The sequence below is a fragment of the Phacochoerus africanus genome, chromosome 7 (genome assembly GCF_016906955.1).
Source record: "Phacochoerus africanus isolate WHEZ1 chromosome 7, ROS_Pafr_v1, whole genome shotgun sequence".
Lineage (NCBI taxonomy): Eukaryota > Metazoa > Chordata > Mammalia > Artiodactyla > Suidae > Phacochoerus > Phacochoerus africanus.
The window spans coordinates 25,184,068-25,202,565 of NC_062550.1; the positions used below are offsets into that span (position 1 = coordinate 25,184,068).

Sequence of the window (18,498 nt, forward strand, 5' to 3'; positions counted from 1 at the left end):
GGAGTTCCCTCGTGGCTCAGTGAGTCAAGGATCTGGTACTGTCACTGCAGCGGCAGGGGTTTAGTCCCTGGACCCAGAACTTCTGCATGCCACAAGCATGGCCCAAAAAAAAAAGATTTATGCATCTGCAACGGTGACTTCAACCTCATTTCTGACTCAATACTAACACAAGTAGTCTACTCAACCACCTCAGGACTGTGTATGTCTCTGAGTCACTTGTGGACTGTCATCTGAAAAGGATCTCAAGTCTAAAAACCATGGGAGTTTTCCTCGCAGTTATTCTCAGTCTTGGTAGGCACCTGAACTAGTCCTTTCCCTTGGAGATTCTTTTCCTTTGTGCCTCTGATCAAGTCAACACATACCTTCTCCAAAGATCTTATGTTGCAGCCGTGCAGAGTAATTTTAATTTGGTGAATCACCACCTCTGGTTCTTGGGAGTCTCAGAGCCAGGCTGTGGTGCAGCTTCCTGACTGGCTTGTTCCTCCATGAGAGGAAGGCACAGGTGGACCAGAGTACCCTCCAGCTGGCACTGCGTCTTCCTCAGAGATCTTGGCAGGTTCATTGGTGGTCAGAACCTCCTGTGGTTGCAGCCAAGGTTGTTGGTTCCATTGAGGGCAGTCAAGGGACCTGTATGAATTAGCCACTGATGAGTTTCTGGTAAGATTCATCCCCATTCAGGGTGATGAAATCTGTAACCCAGCCACCTGTCTGCTGACCATTATCCTGTGGGTTTTCCAGGGATGGGAGACCTAAACCTGGTGAACTTGGAAGCCACAGCACCAGGTCAGAGTGTCAGTGACATGTTCAGCCACATAAGAAAAGGCTTAAGGCCCACCCAATGGGCAGCTACATGGGAAGTATTTTATACTCAGAGTTGCTCACCCTGAACTCTGCTCCTTTTGGGACCCCTCCTGGAACACAAGCTGTAGACACTGTGCCCTTTCCCTTCTCAAACCACGTGAAAGGAGAGTGGGATGAAGGAAGAGTGAACTGCTGAAAACTGGATCACTGGACTAGGAACTTGGACACTTCATAACTGCCTGGGGGGGGGTTAGCACTTTCTCTGGAACTTTAGGATGCTGTTCACAGGGAGGAGAGGAAAAGCTCAGGGGAACGAACTAAACTCAGTTCCACAAGGACCTGTCAAAATTCACCTTATTAGCAAAAGCTGGATTTAAATTTTATGCTATTAACTAACTCAGCTGCTATTTTTTCCCCAGTAACTTCTTCATACTCACTGCTGGTTTTTCTTCCATCTCTGCTTCCTGCCCATCAACTTAAGAGCCTTGGCCATGAGCAAGAAGTCCCTGTTGTCCTTCCCCAGAGCCACAAACTTAAGGGGTGAAAGCCCCAATACACAGGAGCAGAGGAACTTATATTTATTTTCTTTTTCGGGGAGTGGGGGGGGGGGCTCATCCGAGGCCTGTGGAAGTTCCCGGGCCAGGGATCAAACCCACGTGGCAGCAGCGACCCAAGCCGCTCCAGTGAGGGTCCTTAATCTGCTGGGCCACAAGAGAACTCTGGAACTTATAAGTCTCTTATGTTATTACTCAATAGGGGGCAAGTAGCCCAGGGCTTGTTGTTCTAGCTGGCTTCAGATAATACGACCAGGGCTCTTGCTGTGGGTGATTTTAAGAAGCCACTCTTGACCTAGTTCATCACTTCCAAGTAATTACATTTCCAGAAAACTAAAGGACATGACACAACATCTCCCATCTCAGAAAGGTTCCTACTCTTTTCCAACCTTTTCAAGTTCAGGATACATAAGGGAAGAGTTATTGATCTACATATTAAATACAAGATGAGACACAATTCAGTATATTGCTGCACTTACACAAAGATGAAGCAAAAAATTTTTTTGGCTGCACCAGTGGCCTGTGGAAGTTCCTGGACCAAGGGTCAAACCTGTGCCACAGCAGTGACAACACCTGACCCTTAACTCTCAGAGCCACCAGGGAACTCCAAAGATGAAGCAAATTAAGGGCCAGGAATCACATATAAACAAATTTAAATAACAAACACTAATTTGTTATTTCTCAAACAACTGGCCTTTGACACAAGACACGCCTACCTCTTGCAGAGAAAGGCAGAGATGACTGTGGGTACATTGTCACTGATTTCCCTCTTGGAATGTGGCTTTATTGGTCCAAACAACAGGGTGTAGTTAACTGGGAGTAGTAGCATAATTGTCAGCCCAACAGCCATTTGCATCTCTTCCCTACATAAAGAACCCCAGGGCATTCTAGTGACAGTGTAATTAGTGGCCAAGGGATTAATCGCAATCCTCTTCACTAGATATTCACTTTCCCAGCCTCCGCGGCAACTCAGTGACTGTGACCCAGCTCTGGGTAATAAGACATAAGAGGAAGTTACCTGGGGATGGAGTGTCAACAGAAGAGAGCCCTCATTGCTCTCTTCCTTTCCAATTCAGTCACTGGTAGGAAGATGTGATGCCTGGAGCTGCAGCAGGTTTTTTTTTTTTTTTACAGCCATGAGGTCACTAACACAAGAAGGAAAAGCTAACATAAGTACAGGAATACATATTTTATAAATTAAGGTCATACTATAACCTGCTTTTTTCACTTAACACAGTCCATGGCCAGGGAGAGAACCTGCATCCTCATGGACACTATGTCAAATTCTTAACTTGCTGAGCCACAACAGGAACTCCCTCTTCTGTACTTTTAATATACTCTTCCAAAGAGCAATCTAAGAAGATCATATGAATTTTACATACTCCCACCAGCATTACACAAAAATGTGTTTTCCTATATTCTCTGTTGTATAATTTTAAAAATTCTTTGCCAACTGAACTGTGTAGTAAGTCACAGATATAGGCTCAGATCCTGAGTTGCTGTGGCTGTGGTGGAGGCCAGCAGCTGCAGCTCTGATTCTACCCCTGGTCCAGAAACTTCCATATGTCACAGGTGCAGCCCAGACAAAAAAAGTACAGAAGAGTATATTAAAAGTAAAGAAGCCGGAATTCCCCATGTCAAGAATCCAGCACATATTCTCTGCTGGACATTATAATTTTAAAAACTGTTTGCCAACTGAAGGCCAAAATTTTGCCTACTTTTACAGATTTTCTTGCCTCTTCTGTTAATTTACCAACTATTGTTTCTCGGTGAAGTCCGTAAGCCACCTCTCTAGCAGCAATCACCCCACCTGTCAATTTTCCAATTTTGGGCTAGAATCCAGATAACATTAGGGAGCACTGCACAAGATACTACTAAAATGTAAAGGTAAGACCACCCTAAAGAACTGAAAGGGAGGTCCTGCTGTGGTGCAACAGGATAAGTGGTGCCTCTGCAGTGCTGGAAGGCAGGTTTGATCCCCGGCTCTGATGTGATCCCTGGCCTGGGAACTCCGTATACCGGGGGGCGGCCAAAAAAGAAAAACAACTAAAAGCCAATCTAACGCCAAAAGCAAAGGCAACAAAAGCAAAAATAAACAAGTGGGACTACATCAAACTAAAAAAGTCTGTACAGCAAAAGAAATAATTGACATACTGAATGTGAGAAAATATTTGCAAGTCATTTATCTGATAAGGGATTTATATCCAAAATATGTAAAGAACTCATACAACTCAAGAGCAAAAAAAAAAATCTGATTTTAAAATGGGCAGATCTTAGGAGTTCCCATTGTGGCTCAGCGGTTAACGAATCCGACTAGGAAACATGAGGTTGCGGGTTCGATCCCTGGCCTCGCTCAGTGGTTTAAGGATCCGGTGTTGCCTTGAGCTGTGGTGTAGGTTGCAGACACAGCTCAGATTAGACCCCTAGCCTGGGAACCTCCAAGACAAAAAAAGACAAAAAAAGAAAAAAGAAAATCTATAAATAAATAAATAAATAAAATAAAATGGGCAGATCTAGAGTTCCCATTGTGGCACAGGGGAAACAAATCCAACTAGGAACCACGAGGTTGCAGGTTAAATCCCCGACCTCGCTCAGCGGGTTAAGGATCTGGTGTTGCCGTGAGCTGCGGTGCAGGTTGCAGATGCGGCTCAGCTGTGGCGTAGGCCGGTGGCTATAGCTCTGATTATATTCCCAGCCTGGGAACCTCCATATGCTGAAGGTGCGGCCCCAAAAATGACAAAAGACAAAAATAAAATAAAACGGGCAGATCTGAACAGACATTTTTCCAAAGATGGTCAATACGCACAAGGAAAAGTGCTCAACATCCCTAATCATCAGGGAAATGTAAATCAAAACCACAATGAGATATGACCTCATATTTGTTAGAATGACTTATCAAAAGGATAAGGGAGTTCCTGTTGTGGCACAGCGAAATGAATCCAACTAGCATCCATGAAGATGAGGGCTCCATTCCTACCCTCGCTCAGTGGGTCGAGGATCCAGTGTCACTGTGAGCTGTGGTGTAGGTCACAGACGAGGCTGGGATCCCGTGTTGCTGTGGCTGTGGCATAAGCTGGCAGCAGCTGTAGCTCTGATTTGACCCTTAGCCTGGGAACTTCCATATGCCACAGATGCAGCCCTAAAAAGAAGGAGAAAAAAAAAAGATAAGAACTAAGAGTTGGCAAGGATGGGAAGAAAAGGGAACTCTTTACACTGCTGATGAGGATGTAAGTTGGTACAGACACTATGGAAAACAGTACGGAGGTTGCTCGACAACAAATTAAAAACAGAACCACCATTACGGTCCAGCAATTCCACTTCTGGATATTTTTCTGAAGAAAACAGAAACACTAATTAGGAAAGAACACTAATAGTGTTCACAGCAGCACTATTTATAATAGCCAGGATGTAAAATAATCTAAGTGTCCATTCAGGGGTGAATGGATACAGAAGATGGTGTGTGTGTGTGTAATGAAATATTATTCAGCCATAAAAAAGGAGATCCTGCCATTTGTGACAGCATAGATGGAACCCGCAGGCATTACGGTAACTGAAATAAGTCAGAGCTAAACAAATACCTTATGATCACACTTATATGTGGAATCTAAAAAACAACAAAACCAAGTTCACAAATACAGAAACAGATTGGTAGTGGCCGGAGGGAGGTGATGGAGGGTAAGTGAAATGGGTGAAGGGTGTCAAAAGGTACACACTTCCAGTTATAAAATAAATAAATCCTGGAGTCCTCTTGTGGCACAGTGGGTTAAGTATCTGACATTGTCACTGCAGTGGTTTGGTTTGCTGCTATGGTACAGGTTTGATCCCTGGCCTAGGAACTTTGGCATGCTGCAGGCACAGCCAGAAAAAAAACCCTGGGCATGTAATGTACAGCCTGGTGACTATAGTTAATAATATTGTATTGTATGTTTGTAAGTTACTATGAGAGTAGATGTTAAAAGTTCTCATCAGGGGAGTTCCTGTCGTGGTGCAGTGGTTAACGAATCCGACTAGGAACCATGAGGTTGCGGGTTCGGTCCCTGCCCTTGCTCAGTGGGTTAACGATCCGGCGTTGCCATGAGCTGTGGTGTAGGTTGCAGACGTGGCTCGGATCCCACGTTGCTGTGGCTCTGGTGTAGGCCGGTGGCTGCAGCTCCGATTTGACCCCTAGCCTGGGAACCTCCATATGCCGTGGGAGCGGCCCAAGAAATAGCAACAACAACAACAACAAAAAAAGACAAAAGACAAAAAAATAAAATTAAAAAAGTTCTCATCATACAATTTTTTTAAGTATGGTGACATGTTAGATTTACTGTGATGATCATTTTGCAATGTATGCAAATATCAAATTGTCATGTTGTACACCTGGAAATAAAGGAACGTTAAATGTCAAATATACCCCAACTTTTTAATTTCTTATTTTATGATCATACCTACAGCATATGGAAATTCCCAGGCCAGGGACTGAATCCCGGGCAAGGGATGACAGCTGTGGCAACACCGGATCCTTTAACTCACTGTGCTGGGTGGGAATGGAACCCATGCCTCTGCAGTGACCTGAGCCAAAGCAGTTGAATTCTTAACCCACCGTGCCACAATGGGAACTCCTATATTTCAATTAATTTTTCTTTCTTCCTTTCTTTCCCTTCTTCCCTCCCTCTGCCTCCCTTTTTCTCTTTCTCCCTTCCTTTTCTTTTTTCTTTTTTTCTTTCTCTTCCTCCCTCCCTCCTTCTTTCTCCACACCTGGGGCATATGGAAGTTCCTGAGGCACAGGTTGAATTCAGAGCTGCAGCTGCTGGCCTACATCACAACCACAGCAATGCCAGATCCAAGCCACATCTGCTACTTACGCAAACTGTAGCATGGCCACTGAGCAAGGCAAGGGATTGAACCTGCATCCTCATAGATACTAGTCAGGTTCTTAACCTGCTGAGCCACAACTATAACTATACTTCAATTTTTTTTTAAAAAAAAGAACTAAAAATCTAGGAGGGATTAGGGTAGTCAGGCAAGTAGAGTAACTATCACTAACTGAAAATAAGGTACAAAGAATAGAGGCAGTTGGGAGTTCCCTGGTGGTCTAGCAGGTTAAGGATCTAGAGTTGTCACTGCTGCAGCTTGGGTTGATCCCTAGCCCAGGAACTTATGCATGCTGCTGGAGGCAGGGGGGTGGGGGGGCAAAAAAAATATTTCCATTGTGGCTCAGCAGTAATGAGCCTGACTAGTATCCCTAAGGATGCAGGTTCGATCCCTGGCCTCGCTCAGTGGGTTAAGGATTCAGCGTTGCTGTGTATGTAGGTCAAGGACACAGCTTGGATCCCGAGTTGCTGTGGTTGTGGTGCAGGCTGGCAGCTGCTGCTCCAATTGGACTCCTAGCCATAGAACTTCCATATGCCGCAGGTACAGCCCTAAGCAGTAGAAAAAAGAACAACAAAAAGAACAGAGGCAGAAAGAGAGCAGCTGCAGCTGAAGGGCCCTCTCAAACCTTTCCACTGCTCTCTCTGCAAACCTAGTAACCTAGTTCCACATTATACTTCCCATCCACTCTACCTCTTATAATCCTTTACCTTATTTACACAAAGCTCACTGGCCTCCCTTGAAATGTGGCTAACCTCTCAAAAGACCTCATTCATGGCTTAAAGACTTAAACATAAGACATGACACCAGGGAGCTCCACTGTGGCTCAGTGATAACGAACCTGACTAGTATCCATGAGGATGCTTGTTCAATCCAGTGGGTTAACATCCAGGAATTGCTGTGTGGGCCACAGATGTGGGTCGGATCCTGTGTCCTTTGGCTGTGGTGTAGGCTGGCAGCTACAGCTCTGATTTGACCCCTAGCCTGGGAACTTCCACATGCCTTGGTCGAGGTCCTAAAAAGGAAAAAAAAAAAAAAAAGACACACCATAAATTTCTAGAAGAGATCATAGGCAAAATATTCTTTTTTTTTTTTGTCTTTTTTGTTGTTGTTGTTGTTGCTATTTCTTGGGCCGCTCCCGCGGCATATGGAGGTTCCCAGGCTAGGGGTCAAATCGGAGCTGTAGCCACCGGCCTACGCCAGAGCCACAGCAACACGGGATCCGAGCCACGTCTGCAACCTACACCACAGCTCATGGCAACGCCGGATCGTTAACCCACTGAGCAAGGGCAGGGACCGAACCCGCAACCTCATGGTTTCTACTTGGATTCGTTAACCACTGCGCCACGATGGGAACTCCAAAATATTCTGACATAAATCGTACTAATGTTTTCTTAGGTCAATCTCCCAAGGCAATAAAAATAAAAACAAAAATTGGAGTTCCCAGGAATTCTCATTGTGGCTGAGAGGTAACAAAACCAATTAGTGTCCATGAGGATTCAGATTCAATCCTTTGCCTTGCTCAGTGAGTTAAAGGATCAGGCATTGCTGTGAGCTGTGGCGTAGGTTGCAGGATCCTGCATTAATTGCTGTGGTTGTGGCATAGGCTGGCAACTCCAGCTCTGATTCAATCCTTAGCCCGGGAACTTCCATATGCCACAGGCCATGAGAAAAAAAAATTTTTTTTTAAATAAAAACAGCAGTTTCCATCATGGCTCAGCAGAAATTAATCTGACTAGTATCCATGAGGACGCAGGTTTGATCCCTGGCCTCTGCTCAGTGGGTTAAGGATCTGGCATTGCTCTGGCTGTGGTGTAGGCCACCAGCTACAGCTCCAATTCAGCCCCTAGCCTGGGAACTTCCATATGCCACAGGAGTGGCTGTTTAAAAAACAAAAAACAGAAACAGACTCACAGACATAGAGATTGCCAAGGGGTTGGCAGGTGAGGGAGGGATGGATTGGGAATTTAGGGTGAGCAGATGCAAACTATTACATTTAGAATGGATAAACAACAGGGTCCTACTGTATAGCACAGGAACTGTATTTTTATATCCTATGATAAACCATAGTGGAAAAGGATATTAAAAAGAATTTGTGTGTGTGTGTATATATATATCTGAATCACTTTGCTGTATAGCAGAAATTAACACATCATTGTAAATCAACTATACTTGAATGAGGACAATAAAAAAAAAATTAAAAAAAAAAGACCACACTCACCAGAAGCACCCTCCAGTGACTAATCTTTCTCTTGAACCCCATATACTGGGAGGTGGGTTCTTTGTTCTCCTTGCACCCCAATGTTGCTTCCCCATTGTTATTCTCAGAACAGTGAAAAATCTCAGGTCCCCTTGGAGTTCCTGGCAACACCAGATCCTTAACCCACTGTGCAAGGCTAGGGATCAAACCTGCATTCTCAGGGACACTATGTTGGGTTCTTAACCCACACTGAAAAAGAGAAAACAAAAATCTCAGCTCCTTTGGAAGTGATGCCCATCTGATATACTGTCTTTACCTTTTCTCATCACTGTCACTCCCTAAACACACACACACTCCATATTTACAGAAGGGTGTGGCACCCTGAGTACTGCTGTCACCCTGGAGTCTTCAATGTAGAGTAGGTCACTCAATAACTAGTATCATAGTTCCTCCTTGTGGTGGACACTGTTGATTTCCCCTCCTCCCTTTGGATGGACTCCAATCCACCTCCAGCGTCAGGGACACACCCTGGGTGGCCTAAGTGAATCACGGTAACACCATTCTCCTTACCAGGGGGTGGATAATAACCCAGACCTAACCCATCAGGGCATATTTCCCTGGCCATAGTAATTACGTCAAGGACGGATGGGCATCTAAGTAGGTCTAGTCAGACTGAGGTCCAGGGACAGACTGTAATGGTCAGGAGAAACTTGCTGTCTTCCTTTTGTGCATAAGGACTTAATAGCTGTGCGGCTAAGCCAGATCTGCCTCCAGGAAGGGACTCAAGGAAGAAGCTAACACCTGGACAGTGGCAAGAGAATTAGACAACAGATCCCTTTCTTATGTGTTGAACTTCTGGATTAAATGAACTGAAAACCCACCCTATCTTTTGACTTTTCAATTTACATAAGCCAATAAATCCTCTTTGTTGCTTAGCTAGTTTTAATCAGATTTTTTGCTATTTGTTATTGAAATAATTTTTTTTTTTTTGCTTTTTTAGGGCCGCACCAGTGGCACACGGAGGTTCCCAGGTTAAGGGGTGGAACTGGAGCTACAGCTGCCAGCCTTTACCACAGCCACAGCCACATCAGATCTGAGCCACATCTGTGACCTACACCACAGCTCACTGTGACACCGGATCCTTAACCCACTGAGTAAGGCCAGGGATCGAACCCACAACCTCATGGTTCCTCATGGGTTTGTTTCCGCTGCGCCATTACAGGAACTCCTATTATTGAAGTAATTTTAAAGGACACTCTCCTCAAACCTGATGACCTTCACATACCCTTTCCACCATGCCTTTGAAATTTTAAACTCAAATGAGTTATTTTCTCCAACTACAAAAGAGATCGTCAACCATTTCACTTCTTCCTGAGACTCCAGCTTCTCATGACTTTCCATATTCTCTCAATCTAACCAGCCACTTTCATACTACTCACTCCTCTATCTGGCCTGGACCAGAAATTTTTTTTTTTTTTTTTAGGGCCACACCCAAAGCATATAGAGATTCCTGGACTAGGGGTTAAATGGGAGCTGTAGCTGTCAGCCTATGCCACAGCGACAGCCACACCAGATCCTTAACCCACTGAGCAAAGCCAGAGATCGAACCTGCATCCTCATGGATTCTAGTCAGATTTGTTTCCGCTGAACCACGATGGGAACTCCTGGACCACAAACTCTTTTATTCAGATTCTCAATTTCCTGACTCCTCAAATTCACTTATTATCCCTATTCCACAAAACTCCAACCTGTTACCATTCTGGTTGCCTCTCTTCTCTAGCTAAATCATCCAAGCAACTGAGTACTGCTGGAAAAAGGAAATCGCTACCTGTGGATTGGCACAATTGCAAATTCTCTTGTTTTTTTTGCTTTTTAGGGCTATACCTGTGGCATATGGAGATTCCCAGGCTAGGGGTCCAATTGGAGCTACAGCTGCCAGCCTACACCACAGGCATGCCAGATCTGAGCCACAACTGTGATCTACATCACAGCTCATGGCAACGCCGGATCCTTAACCCACTGAGCAAAGCCAGGGATTGAACCCACAACCTCACGGTTCCCAGATGGATTTGTTTCTGCTGCGCCACAACGGGAACTCCCACCATAGCAAATTCTTGATCTCCCACCACAACATCCTGCAAGCTGCTCAGCACAGGGTAGAGCACGGGTAAATCTTTTTTTTTTTTTGTCTTTTTGCCATTTCTTGGGCCGCTCCTGCGGCATGTGGAGGTTCCCAGGCTAGGGGCCTAATCAGAGCTGTAGCCGCCAGCCTATGCCAGAGCCACAGCAACATGGGATCCGAGCCGTGTCTGCAACCTACACCACAGCTCACGGCAACGCCGGATCATTAACCCACTGAGCAAGGGCAGGGATCGAACCTGCTACCTCATGGTTCCTAGCTGGATCCGTTAACCACTGCGCCATGACGGGAACTCCCACGGGTAAATCTTAAATGTGTATTTGTGAATGGGTCCCCTGTACCCATCTGTACCCATCTTCTGCAGCACCTATTTCAAACTTTCACTACTTTCTCAAGCCACCTCCTTCTACTTCCTCTTTCAACAAGTCAATCACCTCACTTTCTACTTCAGGATAAAAATAAGAGTTCAAAGAGTTCGCTGGTGGCTCAGGGGGTTAAGGATCCAATGTCGTCACTACTGTGACTCTGGTCACTGGTTATTGCTGTGGAGAGGCTTTGAGCCCTGGCCCAGGAACCCCTGCAGGCCAGACGTGGCCAGATAAATAGACTTCAATACACGAAACTCTCTCTCAATCTCTTGAATCCCCAACCTATCTCCCTATCAACTTACCAGTATCAGTGTCCATCCTTGACTCTTCCCTTTCACCCAGGTAGCTATTCATTCTACAGGTATTTGAGAGCTAGTAGATGTCAGGCACTGTGCTCTCTTGGGTCCTGGAAGTAGCGTGTGTTAGTGGGGAAAGGGGAAGAAACCCAAAAGACTGAGGCAACAGCCTGAACAGAGTACACGGCACACATCTGAAGATCTGAAAGCTAGTAGGTATGGCTGTTCCTGGCAAGGAGCATTTGAAACTGTGCTGGCTTTTGTGGGCCAAGGTAAGGAACTCCATATGCTTCAGGTGGCCAAAAAAGAAAAAACAAAAAACAAAAAAACATGGAAGGATTTGAAGTATGATCAAATGCACATTTTGAAAAGATCACTCCTTTCATTAAAGCTTTGGTTACCTATGTCTCTTAGTTTATTCTCTGTGCTTTCCAAGAAGCTAAAATAGATTCCCAGGCCCTAACACTGACCTATAGTCAGAAATTTTGGGAGAAAGAATCTGGAAGTTTGTCTGCTTACAAAGCTCCCAGGAGATTCTGAAGAACAGCTAAGTCTGAGAGCCACTGTTTCAGAACATTACAAAAATGAAACTAGGATTACTCATCATAAAATCTGGTTTTCTATTGCTATCTTGCATCTACTGTGGGTCTATAAGAATAGGACTTGGGGGAGTTCCCGTCGTGGCGCAGTGGTTAACGAATCCGACTAGGAACCATGAGGTTGAGGGTTCGCTCCCTGCCCTTGCTCAATGGGTTAACGATCCGGCGTTGCCGTGAGCTGTGGTGTAGGTTGCAGACGTGGCTTGGATCCCGAGTTGCTGTGGCTCTGGCGTAGGCCAGTGGCTACAGCTCCGATTCAACCCCTAGCCTGGGAACCTCCATATGCCGCGGGAGCAGCCCAAGAAATAGCAACAACAACAACAAAAGACAAAAAAAAAAAAAAAGAATAGGACTTGGGGAGTTGCCATTGTGGTTCAGCGAGTTTTGGACAAGACTAGTATCCATGAGGATGTGGGTTCAATCCCTGGCCTCGCTCAGTGGGTTAAGGACCCAGCATTGCCATAACTTGGGGTGCAGGTCACAGATACGGCTTGGATTCCGTGTTGTTGAGGCTGTGGCGTAAGCCAGCAGATGTAGCTCCGATTCGACCCCAAGCCTGGGATCTTCCATGTGTTGTAGGAATGGCCCTTAAAAAAAAGCAGAAAAAGAGTTCCTGTCGTGGTGCAGTGGAAATGAATCCGACTAGGAACCATGAGGTTGTGGATTTGATCCCTGGCCTTGCTCAGTGGGTTAAGGATCTGGTGCTGCCATGAGCTGTGGTGTAGGTGGCAGACATGGCTTGGTTCCCGTATTGCTGTGGCTGGCAGCTGTAGCTCCAACTGGACCCCTAGCCTGGGAAATCTCCATATGCTGCGGGTGTGGCCCTAAAAAAGAAAAAAAAAGAAAAGAAAGACTTGGGTAGTCCCCCGGAGGCTCAGAAGTTTAAGGATCCAGGATTGTCACTGCTGTGGCCGGGGTTTGATCTCTGGCTTGGGAACTTCTGCATGCCATGGGTGCAGCCAAAAAAAAGAAAAATGGGACTTAGGAGTTTATAAACTACCTGTGTATCATAAAATATATGTGTTGTCTTCCCTCTTCTTTCTGTGTTACCACCCGTACCACTTTCTGGTCAAAACACCAGAGGACTTAAGACATCTTTCCTGTTTACCTAGAAAACTATGTTCTCTCTACCTAAACCATCATCCATCTTAGCACATTAGCTAGTGGTGAAAGAGCTAGTTAAGCTGTAAAGGATGAACCTACAATTATTCAAGTTACTCAAGATCTATAGTGCCAAGTAATTCCAAAAACCTTTCTATTAGGTTTTTTATTATTACTTTTTGGCTACATTTGCAACATGCAAAAGTTCTTGGGCCAGGGATCAAACCTGAGCCAAGGTAGTGACCCAAGCCCCTGCAGTGACAATGCCAGATCCTTAACCCACTGTTCCACAAGAGAACTCCTCTATTATTATTTTTTTTTTCTTTTTAGGCCCACACCTGTGACATATGTTAAGTTCCCAGGTAGGGGTCGAATCAAGAGTTGCAGCTGCCAGCCTACACCACAGCCACAGCCATGCTGGTTCCAAGCTGGGTCTGCAACCTACACCACAGCTTACAGTAACACTGGATCCTTAACCCACTGAGTGAGGCCAGGGATGGAACTGCAACCTCGTGGTTACTAGTCGGATTCATTTCAGCTGTGCCACAACGAAACTCCCCCTCTATTTGGTTTTTATTAGATTTTTAATGTGTATCTTTTTTTTCCTTTTAAAGATGTGCCCTTCCTCACCTCTCACCTGTTGGAATAGCTATCATCAAAAAGAACACAAATAACAAATGTTGGTGAGGGTGTGGAGAAAAAGGAACCCTTGTACACTGGAGGTGGGAATGTAAACTGGTGCAGCCACTGTAAAAACAGTATGGAGGTTTCTCAAAGAACTAAAAACACTCAGATCCCACATTGCTGTGGCTGTGTCATAAGCCAGTAGCTGCAGCTCTGATTCAACCCCTAGCTTGGGAACTTCCACATGCCACAGGTGCAGCCCTGAAAAAACAAGAAAAAAAACAAAAAAACACCTAAAAACAAAACTACCATATGACATATGACCCAGCAATTCTGCTCTTGGGTATACATTAAAAAAAAAAAAAAACACCAAAAAACACTAACTTGAAAAGATACATGCACTGCTATGTTCACAGCAATATTATTTACAACTGCCAAAATATTGAACCAAACTAAATGTCCTTCCACAGATGAATAGCTAAAGATATGGTACATATACACAATGGAACACAACCATAAAAAAAGAATTTTGCCATTTACAGCAACATGGATGGACCTAGAGAGCATTGTTAGGTGAAATAAATCAGACAGAAAAAGACAAATACCAAATATCATTTATATGTGGAACACTAAAAAATACAACAAACTAGTGAATATAACAAAAAAGAAGCATACTCACAGATATAAAGAACAAACTAGTTAAGAGTTCCCGTTGTGGCTCAGTGGTTAACGAATCCGACTAGGAACCATGAGACTTCGGGTTCGATCCCTGGCCTTGCTCAGTGGGTTAAGGACCCGGCATTGCCGTGAGCTATGGTGTAGGTCAGACACGGCTCGGATCCCGCGTTGCTGTGGCTCTGGCGTAGGTGGGCGGCTACAGCTCTGATTCGACTCCTAGCCTGGGAACCTCCTTATGCCGCAGGAGTGGCCCAAGAAATGGCAAAAAAAAAAAAAAAAAAAAGACAAACCCACCACCACCAACAAAAAAAGAACAAACTAGTGGTTACTAGTAGAGAAAAGGAAGGGATGGACAATATAAGAGTAGGGGAGTGGTCAGACACAACTTAGAATAGATTTACAAGGAGATCCTGCTGAGTAGCATTGAGAACTTTGTCTAGATACTCATGTTGCAACAGAACAAAGGGTGGGGGAAAAAATGTAATTGTAATGTATACATGTAAGGATAACTTGATCCCCTTGCTGTACAGTGGGAAAATAAAAATAAATAAATAAATAAGAGTAGGGGAGTGGGATGTACAAATTTTGGGGTGTAAGCCAGGCTCAAGGACGTACTGCACAACATAGGGAATATAGCCAACAGTTTGTAATGACTGTAAATGGAAAGCAATCTTTAAAAATTGTATATTAAAGAAGTTCTTGGAGTTTCCGTCGTGGCTCAGGGGTTAACGAATCCGACTAGGAACCATGAGGTTGAGGGTTTGATCCCTGACCTCGCTCAGTGGGTTAAGGATCCAGCACTGCCATGAGCTGTGGTGCAGGTCGCAGATGCAGCTCAGATCCTGCATTGATATGGCTCTGGCATAGGCTGGCGGCTACAGCTCTGATTAGACCTCTAGTCTGGGAACCTCCATATGCCGTGGGAGCAGCCCTAGAAAAGATGAAAAAAAAAAAAAAAAAAGATAAAGAAGTTCTCTTGTGGTACAGTGGGTTAAGGATCTGGCATTGTCACTGCAGCAGCTTGAGCTGCTGCTGTGGCATGGTTTTGATCCCTGGCTTGGGAATTTCCACATGCTTCAGGCATGGCCAAAAAAAATTGCTAAAAAAATGTGCCCTCTCAGATCTGGTGTTGCTGTGGCTGTGGTGTAGGTCGGTGGCAACAGCTCCAATTAGACCCCTAGCCTGGGAACCTCCATATGCCGCAGGTGTGGCCCTAAAAAGACAAAAGACAAAAAAAAAAGTGCCCTAATTATTTTATATTGACTAATATTATAAATATGCAGTCCCTAAGAACATACAAGTCATATGCTAGGTGGGGTAGAAAGAGAGGGGAGATGGGCATTTGTCACAGAAAATCCACATACATAATGTATAAATCACACATGCCCAGTTAAGACCATGTGCGGTCCAGTTCGCAGTATTTATGATTAAAAGTCTATTGAAATAGACATTTAAAACACAGAAAACGAAGACAGTCCTCCGACTTGTGTTTGCCTAGGTATTTCTCTTTTCTCCTTGCACCACTTCTCTATAAAGCAGGCAGAAATGCTAGAAAGTCAGATGATGCCATAACCACTTTTACTTGGCAAACTGCCCAAAAGATGGCTCTAGATAAAGGAGAGGAAGAGGAGGGAAAAAAAGTTCAGATAAACCACATCTTTGAAATCCCCTTCTGTGGAAGTGATGAAAGACACAAAAAGGCATCTGTTACGTGACCCTCCCCCAAACAGTCTTATAACCAAACACCTAAAAGAAATGTATTCTTTCTTGCTCTCCATCGCTTTGTGCCTCGTGCTACTTTATGGATGTAAAATGAGGAAATACCAACTACTTCATATGCTGGGCTGAGTAAAGGAAATTTAACACACTTACTCTATGCTAGGCCTATTCTGGGTTTTGTTTTTTTTTTTTTGTCTTTCTGCCTTTTCTAGGGCTGCTCCTGCAGCTTATGGAGGTTCCCAGGATAGGGGTCTAATCAGAGCTGTAGCCATCAGCCTACGCCAGAGCCACAGCAACACGGGATCTGAGCCATGTCTGCGACCTACACCACAGCTCACAGAAATGCCGGGTCCTTAACCCACTGAGCAAGGGCAGGGATCCAACCCGCAACCTCATGGTTCCTAGTCGGATTCGTTAACCACTTCGCCCCGACGGGAACTCCTCCGGGGTGTTTTTTTGTCTTTTTAGGGCCACACCCACAGCAATATGGAGGTTCCCAGGCTAGAGGTTGAAGCAACACTGGATCCAAGTCTTGACTTATATATACCACAGCTCACGATAACGCTGGATCCTTAATCCACTGAGCGAGGCCAGGGGTTACCCTGTGTTCTCAGGGATGCTCGTCAGATTTGTTTCCGCTGAGCCACGATGGGAACTCCATATGCTAAACCCATCGTGTTTTATAAAGATTAACACACTGAATACTCCCAACAGCACTGTAGGTACTCACTACCTACAGGATAGGTATTACTATTATTTTATAGATGAAGGAACTGAGGCACAGTAAGATATATAAACTTGCTGGAGGTAAGTACCTTGAAGACCCTAGATTCAAATTTAAGTAGGCTGGGAGTTCCCGTTGTGTTGAAGTGGAAATGAACCTGACCAGTATCCATGAGGATATGCATTCGATCCCTGGCCTCACTCAGTGGGTCGGGGATCCGGGGTTGCCATGAGCTGCAGTGTAGGTTGCAGACAAAGCTCAGACCCCGAGTTGCTGTAGCTGTGGTGTAGGCCGGCAGCTGGAGCGCCAATTCCACCCCTAGCCTGGGAACCTCCATATGATGCAGATGTGGCCCTAGAAAAAAAAACAAACAAACAAACAAAAAAATTAAGTAGGCTGAAAAAGAACCCAAAACAATACCAAATAAAACATCACATTTAAGCAGGCTAGTCTGAATCCACATTCTTTAGCACCCTCTATGGTTCATGCAGTACCTGCTCTGTGGAGACCTTCAGAAATGGTTGCTAACACCCTCCACCTCCTCATCGGTTACTGTTTTTATTATACAATCCATTTCTACTCTTCCAAAAAGCCTTCCCCAACCAGCCAACATCAATTCTACACTGCCCATTAAGTTCATTTATGCTTCACTCTTCTGACCTCTTGTGGGCTTTCTACTCCCACCCACTGCCTGCAAGCAAGCCCGTGCAAGCCCCAATCTCCAGCATGGTATGCAGCTTCAGGGCATTTACTCTTCCATCTAGTAGTAGATCAGTGGGGCTGGGCTGGTTCCTTACCAGCCCAGAGGAGACCTTTCAAAAACATCTTGGGGGATGTACAACACAGAGAATATAGCCAATATTTATAACTATTAATGGAGTACATACAACCTACCTGAAACAGAATATTCTGTACCAACCATACCTCAATTAAACACAAACAAGGAGTTCCCTTTGTGGCTCAGCAGGTTAAGGACACGACGCTACCTCCGTGAGGAGGCAGGTTCAATCTCTGGGCTCACTCAGTGAGTTAAGGATCCAGTTTTGCCACAGGCGATGTAGGTAGCAGATGCAGCTCGGATCCCTGTTGCCCTGGCTGCGGAACAGGTCTCAGCTGTAGGTCCGATTGGACCCCCCTCGCCTGGGAACTTCAATGTGCCACAGGTGCGACCATTGAAAAAAAAAAAAAAAAAAAACCAACCAGCCATCCACGGGAAAGAGATGTCCAATGCTGGGCAGAGATGTCTCAGAGTCAAGAGCTGGAGAACGCAGGCCTCCACTCCAAAGGGACCTGTGAGGAGCAGAAAGGGTGCTTGATGCATACGCGGCCGCAGAATGGAGAAACTTCAACTCGGACTGCGGCAGGTGAACCGGCTTAATTCCAAATTTTAACGTTTACTTCAACTACCAGTTCACTTCAAACAAACAACTTTACTGTTCCAAGTCATACAGCCACTCAATGGCCTCTATTTTCTCTCTACCAAACCGCAACAGGAAGCTAAACAGACCTAACCACTCGGCCCGGGGCCGTTAAGTGCTTCCTGAGCTACCTGAACCTTCTGTCTGAGCCTGGGGCAGCTACAACCCTTCCGCTGCTTCCGCGTTCTCACAGCGAACTCAGGGAAACAGCTCCGCCCACACTAAACAGTGAACTTAGGGCCAAACAAGGGGGATAGCCTGAGGGGCCGCGCGCGTTTTGAGGGTCAGTGTAAAGTACTTTTTGCCCTTCGGTTCCGGGATAAGAAACGCGCCCCAAAGATACTGAGTCACCAACCGCCGCTTCGGGCCGGAAGCCACCGCACTAACACCGCCCCCCTTACGTAGTTAAGCGGAGTTTCCCG

At 45.2% G+C, this 18,498-nt stretch overlaps 1 long non-coding RNA gene across 2 annotated transcripts; it reads right to left on the reverse strand.

Annotated features, from left to right (window-relative positions):
- Positions 1-381: 381 nt before the first annotated feature.
- Positions 382-18,491, reverse strand: LOC125130947 (uncharacterized). Of its 2 annotated transcripts, XR_007135836.1 has the most exons (5): positions 18,375-18,491; positions 17,859-17,948; positions 7,051-7,224; positions 2,374-2,500; positions 382-627 (listed from the first exon to the last, which is right to left on the reverse strand). It is a non-coding gene; the product is annotated as an uncharacterized LOC125130947 (long non-coding RNA). The 2 variants fall into 2 exon arrangements; XR_007135837.1 differs by lacking the exon at positions 7,051-7,224 and having other exon boundaries at positions 18,375-18,465.
- Between the last annotated feature and the right edge of the window lie 7 nt (positions 18,492-18,498).